Source organism: Pelobates fuscus, chromosome 2 (genome assembly GCF_036172605.1).
Source record: "Pelobates fuscus isolate aPelFus1 chromosome 2, aPelFus1.pri, whole genome shotgun sequence".
Classification (NCBI taxonomy): Eukaryota; Metazoa; Chordata; class Amphibia; order Anura; family Pelobatidae; genus Pelobates; species Pelobates fuscus.
The window spans coordinates 376071931-376081609 of record NC_086318.1 but is presented as its reverse complement, the minus strand read 5'-3'; positions in this window follow the sequence as shown (position 1 = coordinate 376081609).

Sequence of the window (9679 nt, the reverse complement as noted above, 5' to 3'; positions counted from 1 at the left end):
GGAAACCAGAAAACTATGCCAAAATAACGTTTTTAATATTGACCCACTTGTGTGCTACTAGGGCAGATGTTCAATGCCATTAACATTCAAAGTGGTAATGTTAGAAGTACTGTTAACAATGTTAGAAGTAATTAATCTGGCAGGCATGTGGCTTAAACCCAAGGTCAGCTCATTGTCAAAAATTGTGAAGAATCTGGTAAAGAAGCACTTCACGGAAAAAAAAATATTTCTGTGCAAATTCAGAGAAAACTCCTACACTCGAACTATTCCACATCAGAAAAGAAAGTGGCAGCCGGCATATGTGCAATGCTGGATGTGTTGGTACTTCATCAACTACATCAACAATGGATTTAAAACACCTGTAGCAATAACTTTATTACAGAAATATTTTTGTAATTTATTGTTGTTTATTCTCAAATTGCTTAAATAAAAATATATTTTTCATTTCCAAACACAAATGAGAGCAATAGGTTTGTTCTCTATAAAAAAAATGGAATATATTTTAATAGTTTTTACTATCTGATAATTTTACTATTTGATAATAGTGATGTTCTCTCTTTAAGATTGCTACATTATCTGAGTGAGTATATCTGCCAATAGACCAGTAGGGGCATGTTCCATAGCACGTTACCAACAATGTGTGTACATGCGCGAAGCAATACTAATTACATTTAGCCCGTAAAGCACCATTTATCGCATGTTGTTTCTGTGATAAATTATATCCTTCATCTAGAGAAACACATTTGCCTGTGACAGGACTTCATTTTTTTTTTTTTATCTCTGAGCACCTTGAGTATAGCACAGGAATTCAAATGAAAGAACTCGAGGTAAACCACAGAATAAAGTGAAATCTATGATACAGAACTCAATATACCCATTGACACTTTTGAAAACGTTGACATAAAGAGGTAAAGCCTGAAGCAAGGGTTGTGTCCAATGCTGCACTGGATCACAGGAACACTATAGGTTCAGGAATACAAATTAAAAAGAATGATACTTTACCTTTATTCCAGTGCCTTGTGGATCCACCAGCACTAGCTCCACCCCCTTGGTTAAGTTCATCAGAACTGAAGATTTGAGCCTATCGAATGCTTTCCCACAGGAAAGGATTGGGAGGCTAATGCATACATGAGGCAAAATGCTGTGCTGCACCAATCAGCATCTCCTCAGAGTATGGAGACACCAAACGTCACAGGAAGCATCTCTAATTGCCATCTGAGTGATAGCCACTGGAGGTATCCCTAGGCAATAAGGTAAAAAAGGCCTTTTTCTCTGAACAGGTAGTGTTTACTGCAAAAAGACATGCTATCGACACATAAACAACTACATTAACCTGTAGTTGTTCTGCTGACGATAGTGTCCCATTAAGGTCTATAATTATTTTTCTAAAATAAAATTATTCTTTGTAAGCATACAGTTTACGGTTTAAAGAAAATAAATGTATGCTTTAGGCATGATTGTGTCATGTTCACATAAATAAATGCGTCACATTATTTGTCAATATGCATAATAGTATATATAAATATGACTTTATCAGTTACCATCAAACAATCCTATCTTCAAAAAATTCAATGTACGTGAATGGTGTCTTTATGTAATTTGTGGATGTAAGGATGGCAATACCATTTTAATATTTTCTTAAATTTTCTGACAGACAAAAAAAAAATATAAAGTAAAAACAAAACTTTTAACTCATGAAAAGGTCTTCCAAATGCTACTAACAAAAGCCAAAAATAACATTTTGCTACACAACTGCACATATAAATAGTAGATCGAATATAATCCCAACATGCCCAAAATCTAAAATTGCATAATCAATTCTAAATAAAGCCCACTGTGTCATCCCTGGGGCTGCATAGTTTCCTCACATGACTCTCCATGTGAAGATTTTTTCACATTGTGGTAAATAAAATAACTCATTACCCTTAAGTAGTGGTTAAAATAAAATAGCTTTTTAAACAGGACAGGTATAACGTTCAGCAGGGACATTTACACACAAACAATCAAATGAGCACTAGAACTACAATTTTGTTTAGTGAAGGATGACACATATGTTGCCTCATGTTACGTAAAGGAACACATTTTATCAAGATATATTGTACAACCTTAGCTTTATATATTTATATATAATTTACACTTCAAGCTAGGAATAACTCGGAAATGTCCTCTTTTTCACAGCCAAAGTGATTCAGAGACAAAAATGAATAGTCATCACTTTGGAGACAGCTCCAATGCTCTGTAACCCCCAAAGTAAGACTAGTAAGATTTTCAGCTAAACTCTCCAGGTTCAATTTCAAAATATCCAGTAAATGTCAGCCTTAAAGGACCACTCTAGGCACCCAGACCACTTCAGCTTAATGAAGTGGTCTGGGTGCCAGGTCCAGATAGGGTTAACCCAATTTTTTTATAAACATAGCAGTTTCAGAGAAACTGCTATGTTTATAAATTGGTTAAGCCTTCCCCCAAAGCCTCTAGTGGCTGTCTCATTGACAGCCGCTAGAGGCGCTTGCGTGATTCTCACTGTGAAAATCACAGTGAGAGCACGCAAGCGAACATAGGAAAGCATTGTAAATGCTTTCCTATGCGACCGGCTGAATGCGCGCGCAGCTCTTGCCGCGCGTGCGCATTCAGCCGACGGGGCGGAACGGAGGCGGAGAGGAGGAGGAGAGCTCCCCACCCAGCGCTGGAAAAAGGTAAGTTTTAACCCTTTTCCCCTTTCCAGAGCCGGGCGGGAGGGGGACCCTGAGGGTGGGGGCACCCTCAGGGCACTCTAGTGCCAGGAAAACAAGTATATTTTCCTAGCACTAAAGTGGTCCTTTAAGCTGCATTTATTAGTAACAGCTAGTAGATATTTGCAGTCAAAAAATACCAACAGGTTTCCAAAGGTTCTAAAGGTTAACATCTGCATGATAGTAAATGTGAAGGAAGGGAAAACCAGTACTTTGTATTATTTACCTGGGTGGAAGGGCCCGGTCTTTTCCTCCCCAAATTGCCATAGGGTATTAGGAGATCTGTAGTCTGCTGGCCCCAATATTTGTCAATGGGGTTTCAATATCCTAGCCTCTGTGTTTTAACCACTATTTTGCCACAGGGTCAGGGGAGGCTGGATTCATAATTACCTACCCCCCCCTCGTGGCTAGGATTTTTCAAACCACTTGCCTCCCTGTCTATTAATGTTCCTATCTATTCCCCCTCACATTTATATTAAATAGTGAGAGGGGGCATTAATATCTAAAAAAAATTAAAACATTTTAAAAAATATATAATACTTACCTGCCAATAACTTTGTTACAGATTTTCTTTTTTCAATCATCAAAAAGGTATATTAGCTACTAGCTTAACTACTCTCAGCACTACAAATTAACTACCATCCAGTGCAGACTGAGCATTCAAGGCAGGAAATATATAAGCGGTGTTACTGGTTCTGAAGTCAAGATAAGCAAGACAAATTGTGATTACAAAAATAGTTTTAAAAAATTACGTTTATAAATAACGAAAATAAGTATTTGTGCTAGGCACTATTTTTTTCCCCCGCTTCAATGTAGTGCTATGAAGATACAAACAAGCAGCTCTTAACATTGTTACATTTTGTGAAAAACGAATCTGCATTTTCTAGCTTTAAAATAATTATAGTTTTCTAGGATGAAATAAGACAAAAGTACATTAAGTTTAACCTTGAAGCCCGTTCTTTTATGCTGGTAATCCAAAGAAAGCACAAAAAAAAATTGTAGCTATTTCTAATTATGCCACAAAAAGGGGAAACAATCCTTCTTGGCTCCATAATGCCAATCAGATTTCTCCTTGGATCAACAACCTGTTTACATGCAAATCAAGTATATCCTTCCATATTCTGTTTATTCAAAAAAGCATCTAAGCCCTTTTTTTAAAGTTATCTATAAAATCTGATAACACAACCTTTTTAGGCAGAGAATTACAAGTATTCTTCTAATTAGTACAATTCAGTAACAAAATGTCAGGATATACAGCTTGAGTGAAGAGTAACATTTACGAAAGTTACAAAATTGAAATAAAGGCAAACTTTACATTTTAAACAATGCACACAGTATAGCAATCATGTTTTCTTTAGTAAATAGTTTAGCATAGTAAATCATGCAGTGTGCAGAATAGCTCTAATACAATGTATTGTGGAAAGAGCTGCATTATCAGCTTGTCTGAAAAACTCACTGGATAGATATCTCCAGGTTCATATAGCACATGAAACGGCAGACATATCTGGATCTAAACTATGTAAATGTTATGTAAAGCTTGTTAAATGATATCCTTCATGTAAAAAAAAAACATATGGGTAGGGAGACAAATACTATATTATTGTCTGTAGAAATGTCTACTCACTAATCACAGGAAAATCTAATCAAGAACTTAATAAGACCATAATGGTGCAATTGCTTCCCAGGAGAAGCCACGGTTTCTCATCATGTAAGAGAACCCCCTTTGAAAGATGCAGCTATGACCCAGATACTCTCAGTGCAACACTCTAATAATTTGATTGCAGCTCCTTAGGCAAGGGTAACTTAAATTACAATTATAAAGTCCTAGCCTTAAAATTAACATCTGTGTGTGATGACACACTGATCTGATTTAATGTATTAGACAAACCATCTTTTTTTTTTTTTTTTTTGGAGCTTTTATGTGCATTCTTATATTGCAAGGAAAAATAAATATCACAAATAATTCATCTTTATTGAAGCAACTAAACTCTGATCTTTGCCTTAAGTAACAGACCACATAAAATAAACTTAATACAAAGGAATTGCAGTGTTCAGTAACAAAAGCAGTATAATTCCCTTGATCTTTAATCTCTATGCCAATGTCTGTTTTACAGATTATGGCCTCAGCTACTGACAAATCTGCTTAGTGAGTTTTTGGCTGACAAATCTGGCAACCCAAACCCTGCCTGAAATACATTCCAAAGGCTAAACATTTTCATAATAGCTACTTTACATGGCTTACAATGTTTCCCTTCAGGACATCAATTTGATTTTTTTTAAAGTGACAGAGTTAATCTTCACCATTACCCATGGAGTCTGATTTTTTTTTTTTTAATTAGTGCTTCTTCTTCTAAAGGCTTTGTAAGAGGATAAGCCATTTTGCCATTTTGTGTTTCCAAAATAGTGATTATAGTAATTTTTCATGTAACTTGGAGACTCTTTTTTGGTTGTCTTCTCTTTATGTAGCCGTATACTACAGTTTTAATAAAGAGAGATGGCACAAGAGTGTATATTGAGCTGCACGGAAGTAATATATACTCACACTGACAGCACAAGTACTTTAATATCCCTATCAACAAAAGGAAACAAAGCTGTACTGTGCGTTAAATAGAATAATTTGGAAGCCTGTGCAGTTGTTCACACAACATAAAATTAAAAGTATACCATCGTCATAAGTAGTTTATATGGATAGATTAAAGCTATGCTCTTTGTTAAATAAAACAGGGTTATATACTTGCATACTGTTTATGTAAGCCAACATTGCTTAGATGTTTTATTTATATATAGTGTAATTACCATTAACCTTGGGACGTACCAGATTATTTATGTCCCACTGCTGTTCTAAAAGTAACCAACCACCTCCCCAAAAACTATTACCCTATTATCTTTCTCCATATTCCCCACTCTTCATCTGTAATTCCCTGGCAGTTTTTTCCCTGACTGATTCCCCCCAAAACATTAATTCATCGTGCACTAACAGCTCTTTAATTTGCCAGTACACCATGTCTTTTCATCTCGCCTATGTTCCTCATGAGTTTTTTCATTCCCTCATGTCACTCATGTGTCCCTCCAATCCCCCTATACATTAGAGGTAAAGAGGGACCAGCACTACTGACACATGTATAAATGGGTGCAAGTTTAGAGGTCCCCTTCTGTGAATCCCAAAAGTGCACTAAATGAAGAATAATGAGCCACAACATCAAAGGTCTCAGTAGAGGAGTTCATTCCAGCAGAGTGGAGTTGGCAATGTTTCGATGAAATCACATGGTCTTTTTCAAGCCTAAACTCACATCTGAGCTCACATCTATATATATATATATATATATATATATATATATATATATATATATATATATATATATATAAAGAGTTAACAAACAATATACAAAAATATATTAATAACCAATACTCAAATAAAATAGGAAGCTTGCAGTAGCCGAGGGGGCATCACTTTACATGTTCCTTAAATCTAGAAGAAAAAGAAAGGAAGGAGATATAATGAGTGACCACATAACCTGACAAATTAATCATAAAAATAGATAGACTTCTTGTGGGAAATTATATTTGAGGAGCACTTGTCTCAGTTTAGTCTTTCAAAGGCTTTCTCAGCATTTAGCACGAGGAAAAGGCCCCCAACCTTCCCCTGCTCCATTGTCGCCAGTACATTCAGGATCTTCCATGCATTTCTTGAGCCCTGGTGACCTTTAATGAGGCCTGACTGGTCATTATGCACTAGTTTTTGTAGGAGCAAGTTGGTTGCTGAATCATTTATTGTACAATTTAGCATCTCCGTTGAGGAGAAAGATGGGCCTAAAGTTTTTGTACTGAGTTTGTGTTTTTCCCAGATTGGGTAAGGTGGAGATGTGGGCCATCAGCATTTCAGCCGGTAGTGTTCCTTTTTGTATGCTGTGGTTTTATAAGGTCAGTAATTGAGGGGACAGCACTTGGGAGAACTCTTTGTAGTTTGAGCCCTGGTGACCTTTAATGAGGCCTGACTGGTCATTATGCACTAGTTTTTGTAGGAGCAAGTTGGTTGCTGAATCATTTATTGTACAATTTAGCATCTCCGTTGAGGAGAAAGATGGGCCTAAAGTTTTTGTACTGAGTTTGTGTTTTTCCCAGATTGGGTAAGGTGGAGATGTGGGCCATCAGCATTTCAGCCGGTAGTGTTCCTTTTTGTATGCTGTGGTTTTATAAGGACAGTAATTGAGGGGACAGCACTTGGGAGAACTCTTTGTAGTATCGGTTTTGGAGACCATCTGCGCCAGGAGATTTGAGGGCTGGCAGATGGGTAATCACTTTGGTAATTTCCTATAGGGAAAAAGGTTGTTGTACGGTGTTTAGGTCTTCAGGTGACAGTGTCGGGAGGTGGACATCTGCCAGAAATTGGTCAATGTCAGTTTGGGTGGGGATAACAGTTTGTACGTCCTCTTTCAGATTGCACAACTTATGGTAATAATAGTACTTGTTGTCACTTATCATTTTTTAGGAATGCAATCCTGGAGGTGACAGATTTTTTTATTATTTATGAGGACAGTTTTGCGCCTACTTTATTCCCTGATGCAAAAAAATCTATGTTTAGATTTCTGGAGCAGGTATGTAGTTCTGGACAGCTCTATGTCTCTAAGTTTGTTTTTCAGCTTAACCCCTAAAGGACCAAACTTCTGGAATAAAAGGGAATCATGACATGTCACACATGTCATGTGTCCTTAAGGGGTTAAGCAGTTTGGTTTGTGTAATGGCAGTAGGGTTTTGTATGTTTGTGTGCATAAGATCTGTAAATTCTTCAGTCAGGGAAGTGTATTGAGCTTGGCCTTGTTTTTAAGCATAACTGGCATATTTATGAAACAGCCATGGATAGCCCTCTTGTGTGGCAGCCAAATCTGGTCTGGGGTGAGTCAGGGAGTTTGTTCTCCTCAAAGTAGTTTTGGAGATCCTGTCTAATCTGTGAAACAATATTTGGGTCATTTAGTAGTAGTTTGTTCAATCATGAGGTGGTTTGACCACTCAAGGGAAATTATTCTGTTAATGTCATTGTTATCAGACCATGAAATGAGGCCGATATTTGTGTTTGCAACTTTTGGTAGAGTGGTGGCCTTGATCAGGAATCTGTCTATTCTTGAGTAGCTATTATGCACTGCTGTGTGGCAGGTGTAATTAATTTCAGAAGGGTGTGTTATCCTCTATGGGTCTACATAATTGTGAGACATAAGTGTTTGGCCAACTTGAGAGGATTGCATGCGCCTTTTCTTTGATGTACGAGAGGACACCGTCCGCGAAGCTGATGAGTCCATGGCACTATCCAGAGAAAGTTGGTGTCGCCTCCAAGAATTACTTCCCCAAAGTAGTACATATTCAGTAAAGCAAATACATTGGTTAAAAACAGGTGTTGGTCATCATTCGGGCCATATATGTTTACCAATGTATAGGGGTTGTTGTTTATGTAACACTGAAGAATAAGATACCTTCCTTCCTTTTTTATCTCCTATTTTGAGAATTTTGCTTACTAATATGGACACTCCCCTTTTTTCCTGCCGTAGAAGGTGTGGTAGTCTTAGGGGAACCATAGGGAATCGAACCTAGTCCTGGAACCCCACTTAAGGTGCTTTTCTTGGAGAAATGCAATGTGAGCACCCTATTTCTTGGTGTCCCAGATGGCCAGCCTACATTTATTGGGTGAATTTAGCCCTTTAGTATTTAGGGAGAATAGTTTTATAGTCATGGTGGTAGCCTAGTATATATGGCAAAGTGTAGCTGTTACGCTGCGTTAAGAGGCAGTGGGCTGGGTTGGTCCCAATATGTGTTGAGACCTGTAGTGAGATAACTTATAGTAAAATAGAACAGAAAAGAAAATATAACAACTATGTACAGTATTCCGTTAGCCATGCAGATGTTGCACAGTACTTCACAGAACTGGTATTGATTGGCTTAATCTGTAAAGCCACCTTTGGGGCAAGTGGTAAGTTTTGTGAATAATCTTGTACAATCATTTAAGCATATGTCAGGTAATATTTCAATAATATGTAGAAAGCAACCGATCATGGATTTAAGACTGTGAGTCACATTAGCTGTGAATACAGCCTTAAATAAAATAGTTTGTCAGGTACATAACCTTGATTAGGTAATATGCCCATTTGCGGTAAGGATACATCATTTATGAGTGAGGAGCTCTGCAGTTCAATGCTGCTGTTGAAGTCCATGGGACATGAGGCCAGACTTTGGTGATTTTTCTCAGCGGTGAATTGCTAGGAGATCCTGGGTTGTCCTCTTGGGCAATGGGAACATTCTATTCTCTGAGGTCTTGGAAGCCTGTGTGTTCTATCCAGGCAGAGGTCGAAATCTTCCAATGTAGGAATGAGAGTTTTGAATAACTCTTGTACAAATTTAGTTAGGTCTTAGTTAGGAACCTATATTTTAATAATGAGATATCTCCCATCGCGGTCTTCATTATCCGCTATTTTCCCCTCTATAAATCTTACTTTGTCAACCAGGGCTGAGTGGGCATCCACTAGTGTGTTGTGTGCCTCCAGCACCCCCTCCGTCTTCTCTTCCTGGTGTGCCGTCCGGTCACCAATGGCCTGGATATCTGCCCCCATATCTGATGCGATTTTCATGATGTCTTTTAGGTCTTGCAGCATATTGCTCACTGAGGCATCCACGGCATCGTTCAGACATGTAGGAGTGGGGTCCCTCAGGCTGTCTCCAGCATTGGTGTCAGAGCTAAATTTTTTGTCTGAGTTTTTGCTGGATTTTGTCACCATAGTGTGGAGGGATCAACCTGTCAACTTTTGGTGCAGCTTGTGTGGTTATTTGGCTGTGTTTCACACTGTGCTATCCACAGATCGGAGGAGCTCGCGGATTAAACGACCGCTTCCATGCGTTGCTTGGCCACGCCCCATACCAGTAAATGTTTATGGAGATCCATATCAGGGGCATGTGTCACAGCATGA